The sequence below is a fragment of the Pseudophryne corroboree genome, chromosome 4 (assembly GCF_028390025.1).
Source record: "Pseudophryne corroboree isolate aPseCor3 chromosome 4, aPseCor3.hap2, whole genome shotgun sequence".
Lineage (NCBI taxonomy): Eukaryota > Metazoa > Chordata > Amphibia > Anura > Myobatrachidae > Pseudophryne > Pseudophryne corroboree.
In genome coordinates, this window is record NC_086447.1 from 563,236,116 (window position 1) to 563,248,255 (window position 12,140).

The 12,140-nt window shown below is 47.7% G+C and overlaps 1 protein-coding gene across 5 annotated transcripts in view; it reads right to left on the bottom strand.

Moving 5' to 3' along the window:
- The window catches only part of HEBP2 (heme binding protein 2), a 76,955-nt gene that overhangs the window by 52,219 nt on the left and 12,596 nt on the right, over window positions 1-12,140 (bottom strand). For 2 of the 5 annotated variants that reach the window (XM_063917424.1, XM_063917426.1), the window contains exon 2: window positions 10,517-10,548. The exons of 2 other annotated variants lie outside the window; for them this stretch is intronic. The gene's annotated coding sequence lies outside the window, so the exon portion shown is untranslated. Of the gene's footprint in view, window positions 1-10,516; window positions 10,549-12,038; window positions 12,054-12,140 lie in introns of those variants that run through there. One more of the 5 variants, XM_063917427.1, reaches the window with a different exon arrangement.

Consider the following 12,140-nt stretch of genomic DNA (forward strand, 5'->3'; position numbering starts at 1 on the left):
AAGGATGCACAAAATAAATACAAAAATTCCTAAAAACACTTGTTTTTTCTCCCAAAATGATGGGTAATAAAGGTGGAGGATTACCAGATGAGAGTGATCAGTGGGCGTGTAAGATGTAACCTTAGGGTGACTGGCTCCGGAACCGGGTTCCCTCGTCCACGTCCCAATCGTCTGGTCAGCCTTACACCTGCTGGTAGTTCAATGGATACTCCACTCTCCTGCTGCTACGCGTTTCGGGGATGTCCCTTCATCAGGCAGTGAGAGTGAAGTGAATGGGTTGCCTCTTTATACCCACAATCTGGATTACTTCCAGGTTAAAGGTCAACAACTTTAACCACTGTTTAACATATACCAAACACTAATAAAAAGTTTACCTATATAAACAAACTTCATAATTAAAAATGCATAATAAATAGCAAAGCTGGAAATGTTCTAAAGTAAGAATACAGAGAATCGTGTTATACTGACCGGAAGTGACGTCAGCGTGACCTCCGGTTTTTACTGTAATAAACAACATATATATTAAACCTCTCAGTTAAATACAATGAGAGGGAGTCCAGGCTTATACACACTATATAATAGTACTTGCTCATCAGAAGTTCTGCAAACGTGTGCAAGGAGTTCTATTTTGCGGACTGGTTGGAACGCATCTGGAACGCAATGTGGCTTCCGGCAGCATACTTCCGGTTCGGTGGAACGCATTTGGAACGCATCCGGTCTTTAGTGACGCACTTCCGGTTGCGGCAATCAGTGCTTGAAGGCGGAAAACTGTTTATAATGAAGTTCTAATATTCATATGTGACAACTGAAGTCCATTAAATTCTGTATATGTTATACATAGGACAATCTTAAAAGATTCAAAGGTTTTGTTTTCCCTGCTGGTGTTTCATGTATTTCGGTTCCATTTTGCTTGTGGGCTACCACGCCCATACTGCAAACTTAAATGAGATGGCAATTAAACTCTTTTCACATATAAATAATTAATGATTAATGCTTATGGAGACAAAATATAGAAAGGCAGAGGGTGAGAAAGGTTCAAAAATTGTCTCAGAATAAAAAGAATAGGAAATGAGAATTACAGGAACCACTTTAGCTCAAAATCTGAATTGAGTCCATACGGGATATTTTGTCTCCATAAGCATTAATCATTAATTATTTATATGTGAAAAGAGTTTAATTGCCATCTCATTTAAGTTTGCAGTATGGGCGTGGTAGCCCACAAGCAAAATGGAACCGAAATACATGAAACACCAGCAGGGAAAACAAAACCTTTGAATCTTTTAAGATTGTCCTATGTATAACATATACAGAATTTAATGGACTTCAGTTGTCACATATGAATATTAGAACTTCATTATAAACAGTTTTCCGCCTTCAAGCACTGATTGCCGCAACCGGAAGTGCGTCACTAAAGACCGGATGCGTTCCAAATGCGTTCCACCGAACCGGAAGTATGCTGCCGGAAGCCACATTGCGTTCCAGATGCGTTCCAACCAGTCCGCAAAATAGAACTCCTTGCACACGTTTGCAGAACTTCTGATGAGCAAGTACTATTATATAGTGTGTATAAGCCTGGACTCCCTCTCATTGTATTTAACTGAGAGGTTTAATATATATGTTGTTTATTACAGTAAAAACCGGAGGTCACGCTGATGTCACTTCCGGTCAGTATAACACGATTCTCTGTATTCTTACTTTAGAACATTTCCAGCTTTGCTATTTATTATGCATTTTTAATTATGAAGTTTGTTTATATAGGTAAACTTTTTATTAGTGTTTGGTATATGTTAAACAGTGGTTAAAGTTGTTGACCTTTAACCTGGAAGTAATCCAGATTGTGGGTATAAAGAGGCAACCCATTCACTTCACTCTCACTGCCTGATGAAGGGACATCCCCGAAACGCGTAGCAGCAGGAGAGTGGAGTATCCATTGAACTACCAGCAGGTGTAAGGCTGACCAGACGATTGGGACGTGGACGAGGGAACCCGGTTCCGGAGCCAGTCACCCTAAGGTTACATCTTACACGCCCACTGATCACTCTCATCTGGTAATCCTCCACCTTTATTACCCATCATTTTGGGAGAAAAAACAAGTGTTTTTAGGAATTTTTGTATTTGTTTTGTGCATCCTTTTATGTATAAATTTGAGAAATAATTGGATTAAATCCTGTTTCATTTTAAACATACTACACTATATGCATCTTTTTATTTTTATTTTATATGTGGAACGGATCTAAGAAGTATATGCTTATAGGTGGTATCAAGGGAAGTATTAACCTCTAATATCACATACAACAGGTCGAGCAGATCTGTTCACCAGCTTTTCGCATTTAGCGCACCCTATTGCACTCACTCTTTTTTGTTCACTGTCTCATATTGGTATAAGGGATTACCACTGGTGCAAAGGGGTTGCTGCTTGTTGCCTTCTGGCGCCATTCGTGTTCTCTATTAAGTCTTTACACTAAAGTACCAGCCAATCAGCTCCTGTCATTTTTCAAGTCCAGCCTATAATATGACAGTTAGCAGCTGATTGGCTGGTACTTATCTCCGTCCACTTTATCTCTCTCCAAGGCTTAGTAAATAGACTCCAGTATTTGTAATGAGCCCCAGTGCTTTAGCCTACCAAACACCCACCACCACCACCAATTTTGCAACTAAACACTGTAGAGCATGAGAGGACATGGGCTGTTATCCGATGTCTCCACTGTACAGCTGGCCACACGCAGGCCCATCCCGCCTCTGGAGCTGCGGCCCAGGATTATTCATCAATTTGACCTCACACTTGGATGGCCTGACATGGACCAGTAAAACAGCCCCATGGGGTTTCTGGAGGATATATGGGGCCAATTCAGACCTGATCACTCACTAGCTGTTTTTTGCAGTCCTGCGTTCACATAGTCGCCGCCCACCGGGGAGTATATTTTAGCTGTGCAAGTGTGCGATCGCATGTGCAGCCGAGCGGTACAAAAAGATTTTGTGCAGTAGCCCAGGACTTACTCATCCGCTGCGATCACTTCAACCTGTCCGGGACCGGAATTCACGTCAGACACCCGCCCTGCAAACGTTTGGGAACGCCTGCGTTTTTCCAACCACTCCCAGAAAACGGTCAGTTGACACCCACAAATGCCTTCTTCCTGTCAATCTCCTTGCAATCGCCCATGTGAATGGATTCTTTGCACAGACCCATCGCAGAGCAACGAAGGCAGCAGCACTGGGTATTTCAGCAGACAGCATACTGTAACTCTGGAATGCCTGCAGCAATTTACAACAAACTTGGCACACATATGACTTTCACTGTGGAAACAAACACTGTGGGGATCAGACACCCCTAGCACCCCTAGGGGTGGGACAGCAGCACAGAGTATGTCAGCAGACAGCATAACTGTGGAAGGCCTGGAGCAATTTACACCAAACTTGGTACACATCTGACTTACAATCTGCAAACAAACTCTATGGGGGTTAGACACCCCTAGGGGTGGGACAGCAGCACAGAGTATGTCAGGAGATAGCATAACTCCCGAATGCCTGGACCAATTTACAACAAACTTGGTTCCCATATGACTTGCAAGCTGGGAACAAACACTGTGGGGGTAAGACACCACTAGCACCCCTAGGGGTGAGGCAGCAGCACAGAGTTTTTCAGCAGTCAGCATAACTCTGGAATGCCTGGAGCAATTTATACCAAACTTGCTACACATATGACTTACACTCTGGGAACAAACACTGTGAGGGTAACACACCACTAGCACCTCTAGGGGAGGGCCAAGAGCACACACTAAATTAGGACATGCATGATATCTCAGTGATGACAGGGCTGCATGTGACAGGGCCAATCACATGATGTGAGGAGGGGAATGGAGGCAGCTGGAAGCCAGAGACTGAGAGTTGCATAGTTGGAAGAGCAGGGTCCCTTGTGGGACCAAAAAGGGGTGCGGTCGCTGCACAAAGTGCAAGATATGCCTATATACTAGATCTCCAATCAACGTAAATTAACAAACTATCATTCTAATTTACCATCCTCATCCCATACCAAAGCACGGGTATTCAGCTATCTACAATGTTATTTATACTGTGTGTTTAATATTTACATTTATTTTTGTAAACAGACATTCTTAAAATCCGGGGCAATGCCGGGTACTCCAGCTAGTATATACTAAGTCATCTGTCACAGTAGCAATATTCTGAGCATATTGAAAGTCTCGCAACAGAACATTTATAGATGGAGTTTTAGATCATACATGTTAACATTCAACAATATGCTATGTCGGCATGCCCTATTATGGAGTCTATGTAAGTCATTAGCAAAACCAATGCTCCGTCTACATACAGTACAGCGCAGGCACAAGGTCGTCATGCAATAAGTGATATGCCGGCCAGACTCTTATACCTAAGTTTCCTTTTGATGCTTGATCCAAATAATGTATCACTAACAATGACATTACTGTGAAGTGAAGGAGAGATGATTAGGATGGTCACCTGTAACACACATGCAATGTTTCTGTGACATGGAAAAACAATGGAAGAAATGCGGGGGCGGATTGGGATCGAACACCAGCCCAGGAAATTTATGGATGCAGCCCTAATGGGGGCAGAGTCTGTCAAGAGGGCAGGGTCCCTCCTCAGAGGTCCTGATTCTGAGATAGACATAGTTGGGGCTTTCTTTGCTTTACGCTATGCCAATGTTTACCTGCAACTTTATGCAATATGCATATGCTGCTACAATGCCCTTCCCTGATGTACACCTGTACGTCTGAATATACAAGGACTGATATGCCCACTTTCAGTGTCTACCAGGGCGGATTGGCCCACCGGGATTCCGGAGCAATCCCTGGTAGGCTGGTCCGTTGTCCCTTAAGTGGCTTACACTCATCCTCTGCCGGGAAGGCTGCCGCAAATGGAGGTCGGCTCCAATCGCGGCAGCGTTAGGAGGAAGCGTTTATGTGCACAAGCTGTGCCGTGACACCCCCTCCCTCTCCCCTGACAAGCAGGGGGTGCGCAGTGCCACCGCTACTGTTGTGCTCTGGGGCTCGGCGCAGGCAGGCTCACTGTCTGGCTGCGCTGGCAGTGGGAAAGGAGGGGAGGACCGCAGGGAGGGAAAGGTGGCCGGTGCCTGCCTCAGTCCACCCACCTTATCCGTGCACTGATAGTATGTGCGGGGCCTCGCTGTGTTCACCAGAGCAAGGCGCAAGAAGTGACAGACAGCACACCAGGCAGACTCTGAGTGACATTTCCTCACAGGTCAGCTGGAGGAGAGCAAGGCAAGTGTGCTCTTGTTGGTAGCTGCACAGGGTCAGGCTGGACGGCAGTGTGTATAATATGTGAGGCCAGCAGTCACTGAGTAAGGAATGTCAGCAGCATGGGCAGATCCATGGCTCACCTTATGGAGGAGACCACGCTGCCTATTATTGCTGTGTCCAGAACTTTGAAGGCCCCATAGCAACATTTGAAGGGGCCCCTGTTCCAATGCTTCTAGAGACACCTCTCCACAGCAGTTGTTAATTGTATGGCCCATAAGAGTTCCCTAGTATATTTTATGAACCATAATAGTGCCCTAGTTCACGTTACAGTATGTCACATTTTAGGGCTGCCAGTACACATTATGCAACAGTGTACTCCGAATTCACATTATGACAGTGTCCTCAGTTTATATTATGTCATACTATAGTACCTCCACTTCATATTGTGCTACATTACAGTGCACCAGTTCATATTATGTAACATTATAATTAGTGATGAGCGGATTCGGTTTAATCCGCTCATCACTAATTATAATGTCCTTCTGTTCATTTATATACCACATTACAATGAGCAGGTACAGGGGCATAACAAGATATATTGTAGTCTTGTAGACCACAAGGCAAACATTTGTAAAGGCCTCTACAATGGTGAAAAATGTATATAACATGTATAACTGTGACAGGGAAGGTGGGCCCCTCTCAGCTCTGGGTCCCATAGCAGCTGCACTCCCTGCACCTATGGCAGCTACGCCCTTGGCTGTATCTGATTCTTCCCACCTCAGCCTGTGATAGCAGGGACCTTGGTGCGCAGAAAAAGTGACATATGTCTCTTCACTTGGAGTCCATGTACACAGCCTAGTACAGTCAGTTATAGTACGGGCCCCCTGCATCCCATGTCGCTTGTACAGATAATTATCTTTTTCTACCCAGATGCTAGGGGCATACAGTGGGCATGAGGGGAGCAGCAGGGTGATGAGGAATGTCCTGGAGACTCTGGGGGCACATAGGGGGCATGTGGGGAAGTAGGTCAATGGGGGGCACATAGGATGCATGTGGTGAAGCATGGCAATGGGGAACGTCAGGGAGACTGGGGCATATAAGAAAGCAGGGTGATGGGGAATGTCAGGGATATGCTGGGGGTAAATAGGGGCATGTGGGGGAGCAGGCTGCTGGTAATGGGAAATGTCAGAAAGACGCTGGAGGTACACAGTAGGGATTTGGGGGAACAGGCTGCTGATGATATATATGTTTGGGTAATGAACAAAATATATATAAGGGCAATGCACAGAATTATAAAAAATATACAAGGTAAGGGCACAAAATAAATATATATAAGTGTATAAGTGTATTATTATAGATATATAAGGGAAGGAGTGGCGTAGGCAACATTTATTACATACTGTATGAATGTGTAACAAACTAGCATGTGCAACTGTAATCAAAGAAAAAAATGTGAGTGGCACTCTAGATTTTATGTAAAGGATATATTATGAATAGCGTTGTGTCAGCTTTTTATAACGTATCTTTTTCTTGAACTATGGTGACTTCCAATTGTGTGTCTTCCTGTATTTACAGATGCACGCGCTTGTTTGTTTGTTTGTTTGTTTGTTTGTTTGTCATACACACACATAGATATCTGCAAATGTTTCCCTTTGTTGCGCTGCACATACTGGAGTGGCCCGTGTCAAATTAATAGTATTTTATTGAGGATGGTGGCTACGCCTCCTCTTATTTGGTCACAACCCACCAGTACTTTGACGCATGTCCGCTCTCCCCAACCCTGTCCCCGCCCCCTATTTAGGGCTGCTTTCTTGAAATCTCCTGTGCTGGTTTGGCTTCCCAATCCGCCCCTGGTGTCTACTGACACTGCAGTCATGCCTTTACTCTACTTCTGATTTTATTGATTTTTCATTCTACAAACCCTTTTTTAACCTTATATGTTTCAAAGTAAAAGGAGGGGGAGCACACACTACATACAGCACAGTACAGGGAGGGAGCACACACTACATACAGCACAGTACAGGGAGGGAGCACGCACTACATACAGCACAGTACAGGGAGGGAGCACACACTACATACAGTACAGGGAGGGGGAGCACACACTACATACAGCACAGTACAGGGAGGGAGCACACACTACATACAGCACAGTACAGTGAGGGAGCACTGACTACATACAGCACAGTACAGGGAGAAAGCACGCACTACATACAGCACAGTACAGGGAGGGAGCACACACTACATACAGCACAGTACAGGGAGGGAGCACGCACTACATACAGAACAGTACAGGGAGGGAGCACACACTACATACAGTACAGGGAGGGGGAGCACACACTACATACAGCACAGTACAGGGAGGGAGCACACACTACATACAGCACAGTACAGTGAGGGAGCACTGACTACATACAGCACAGTACAGGGAGAAAGCACACACTACATACAGCACAGTACAGGGAGGGAGCACGCACTACATACAGCACAGTACAGGGAGGGAGCACGCACTACATACAGCACAGTACAGGGAGGGAGCAAGCACTACATACAGCACAGTACAGGGAGGGAGCACGCACTACATACAGCACAGTACAGGGAGAGAGCACACACGACATACAGCACTGTACAGGGAGGGAGCACACACTACACACAGCACAGTACAGGGAGGGAGCACGCACTACATACAGGACAGTACAGAGAGAGAGCACACACGACATACAGCACAGTACAGGGAGGGAGCACACACTACATACAGTACAGGGAGAGAGCACACACGACATACAGCATAGTACAGGGAGGGAGCACACACTACATACAGCACAGTACAGGGAGGGAGCACACACAAGTAGTGAAACACAGAAACGGGACCAGTGCAGCAGAATCCGTCCCAGTGGCCAATCCACCCCTGATTACATACATAGCCACCATATTACATACATAGCCACCACATTATTACATGACTAGCACCACATTATACAAATAGCACTGCATTCAGGGCCGGTTCAAACCCTCTCTGTGCCCCGGGCAGGAAACGGGGGCGTGGCTTAATACAGGGGGCGTGGTCAGTTACGCCCCCTGTACAGTAGTAGCGCCGCTTACATGCTGTCTAGTTCCCTTCGTGGAGAGGACCTTTGCTGTGCGGTGTGCGATGACGTCATCGCGCACCGCTCAGCAAAGGTCCTCTCCACGAAGGGAAACTAGACGCTACGCGTCTAGTTCCCTTCACAGGAGACACAGCCGGGGGACACAGCGGGCAGCGGAGGGCACAGCAGTGGCGGATCTTGCCATGGTGCGGCGCCCTCCGGAAGGCGGCGCCCCGGGCAAAAGTCCTGCTTGCCCGTGGCAAGATCCGCTACTCACTGCATTACATGTATAGCACCACATTGCATGTATAGCACCGCATTACAGTGATCATTCTGAGTTGATCACTCGCTAGCAGTTTTTAGCAGCCGTGAAAACGCAGTGTGAGCCCGCCCAGCCTGAATGTGAAACAGCCTGGCTGAGGGGGGTATGGGACCGGCCCATCGGGGTCTGTCATGGTGTCCTGGTTTGCCAATCCGCCCTTGGTGACCGCCCCTTCCTGCCCCCCAGATGGCAGCAGACTGTCAATCACTGACAGTTTGCTGCTGCTCTGCATCCTATGTCACAGGGCCTGTTCCCACATGCACAGAATGAGTCCTGCGCAAGTGCCAAGTACCAAAAATTTGTACTTTGTGCCAATGGGCACAGGATTTGACCGGACCTGATTCATGCCAATTGTGTTGCATCTGGCTGTGTATATGGGCGATCCACCAACCATGCATACACTGGCTGCAGGGACTCACTGGGTGATTAACACTGTGATGCGAGACCAATACATTGAGCGGCCAACCAGTAAGTGTATATGTTTACCTGGATTGGCCACTCTGTCAGCGCGACGGTGGAACCAACGTCAAGTTGGCCTAGTGTGTAGCCAGCTTAACACTAAAATGGACTATCGACATTGTGGGCGGGATGTACTAAAGCAAAAATGCGGTAAAACCCCCGAAAACGGGGGTTTTACTGCATTTTCATATTTACTAAGACCCTACCGCAGCGTTTTCGGCGTCCAGGGTTTCGCCATCTCTGGATGGCGAAACCCTATAGAAGCCTATGGGCTTCTTTTCGCCGACCGCCGCAACCCGCCGACACCGTCGACCCCCGCCGCAGACGCCGACCCCCCTTCCCCCTGGCTTACCTTCCTCCAGGCTGCCCTGGACCCGGAAGGTAGTGTCCTCCTCCCCCTAGCAACGCAGCCGGACGTCCTTCCGGCTGCAGGGGGGAGGAGGAGGTGCCGGGGGCAGCCTGCTGCTGCTTCCCGGCATCTAGCCAGTGTGGGGACCCCGGGGAGGTGACGGAGACCCCCCGCAGACCACCTAACAGGTATCGCGGGGGGCCTCCGTCACCGCATCGCGATGTTGATCGCATATGTTAGTACATATGCGATCAACATCGCTGCGGTAACCGGCGAGGGGCGGCGATGTATGTTAATACATCCCGCCCTCAGTCTGTTGACATTAACAATGTCGACCTTATGACAATATCAACATTATTTCAATATTGACATTGTCAATGTCAACATAACATCCATGATGTCATTATGACTACATACCCCTGCATATGTATATGAGTTTGCGTCTCTATGACTTGTCACATAAGGTTCATGTCACCAAACCGCCCGTCAGTACAAAACATAGGGCGGGATGTACTAAAGCAAAAATGCGGTAAAACCCCCGAAAACGGGGGTTTTACCGCATTTTCATATTTACTAAGACCCTACCGCAGCGTATTCGGCGTCCAGGGTTTCGCCATCTCTGGATGGCGAAACCCTATAGAAGCCTATGGGCTTCTTTTCGCCGACCGCCGCAACCCGCCGACACCGTCGACCCCCGCCGCAGACGCCGACCCCCCTTCCCCCTGGCTTACCTTCCTCCAGGCTGCCCTGGACCCGGAAGGTAGTGTCCTCCTCCCCCTAGCAACGCAGCCGGACGTCCTTCCGGCTGCAGGGGGGAGGAGGAGGTGCCGGGGGCAGCCTGCTGCTGCTTCCCGGCATCTAGCCAGTGTGGGGACCCCGGGGAGGTGACGGAGACCCCCCGCAGACCACCTAACAGGTATCGCGGGGGGCCTCCGTCACCGCATCGCGATGTTGATCGCATATGTTAGTACATATGCGATCAACATCGCTGCGGTAACCGGCGAGGGGCGGCGATGTATGTTAATACATCCCGCCCAGTGTCAGAATAGTAAATTCAGTTACTAACCTTATGGTGGACAAGTATCTGTTTTTACTGATCTGTAAGATAAGCATATACGGTTACTACTAGCAGTCATTATAGCATGTACACACTAGTAATTACATGAATGATATATCCAACATAATTTAGCCATAAAACAATGTATAATACTGAGCTGTAAGACTAACATATGCCTGATATAACCAATGTCTGTTTACAATGTTCAGCTGTTCCTGAGAAGAGCTGTCACATGCTAATGGGATTCCTGCTCAGCAATACTCTCTGAGGGGTGTCATCAGCACGTGTATTCCCTGTGCACACCATGCCTCTTACACTAGAGATGTATGATCTTTCTTGGTCTGATGGCGGCATTTTCAGCTAGAGATCATAGGAAGGAGCCACAATAAGGTGTCATTTCCTTAAACGTGTCAAATCTGCATGTGAATCCAGGATTTCTGCATGTGTGAAAGGAAATAACCCGAGACTAATTCCCGGCTCCATGTCCCTGGTCCTGACCAGGGTCACAGAGCTAAGACCCGGGAATCTGTCAGCCTGCTAGACCTGGGTCACATGTCTGAAAGCTGCAAAAGTCTCTGTAAGGGCAGGCATATGCAAAGTACTGCTGCCATTACTCTATAACACATCTGGTTGACATGACAATGGTCGACACACATATCGTAGACCACAGCGGTAACTAGGTGTGTGCAGAAGGTGCATTGCCCACAGCGCATTTGCCCTGTGGGCGCACCTTCTACATACACCCGAGTGGCCGCATATTCACCCCGCTGACAGCCTCTCCCCTGTGCATGGCGCCGGCAGCCCCAAGCTACTGGTCTCCGCCTCTGCTCGGGACAGGCACAGGGGAAGGCCCGTCACACTCACTGCTCTCCAAGTAGGGATGGACTATCGGAAGTCAACCTTCAAATGATGGCTGGACTTCCACCATCGAAACTTTCAATGTGATGGTAAGTGTATGGATCATTGGTTCGACTCAACTTAGGTTGACAGTCATTAGGTCGACCACTGAAGGTCGACATGGGCATTAGGTCGACATGCACTAGGTCGACAAGTACTAGGTCGACTGGTGGAAAGGTCGACATGAGGTTTTGGACTGTTTTTGGTGTCGTTTTCTTTGTAAAGTGATGGGGAACCCCAATTAGTGCACCGTGTCCCCTCGCATGGTGAGCGAACTTCGAGCAAGGTCACCGTTCCAAGCGTAGTCCACGTGGATCATCAAGTATGGAAAAATAAAAAAAATGAAAACATTTTTCAAAAACTCATGTCGACCTTTTGACCTGTCGACCTAGTACATGTCTACCTAATGGCCATGTTGACCTAATGCATGTTGATCTTCAGTAGTCGACCTAATGACTGTCGACCTAAGCTGTGTTGACCTAACGACCGTATCCCGATGGTAACTAACCATTGCATCAAAAGAATTAGATGGAAAAATCTTTTCAAATAATATGCGCGTGCACAATACCCCTTCAGCAAGGCTTGCAAGGGGCGGGATTGGGGGCAGAGCTGCAAAAGTTAATAATGCACTTACATGGAGTGACGCATGTGCAGTACTACTGCAGTGCAGTCTGAGAGGGCGGAATTGACAGAGTGACTGTCACCAGTGTGAGGAGCCGGACATGGAGCAGCTTGC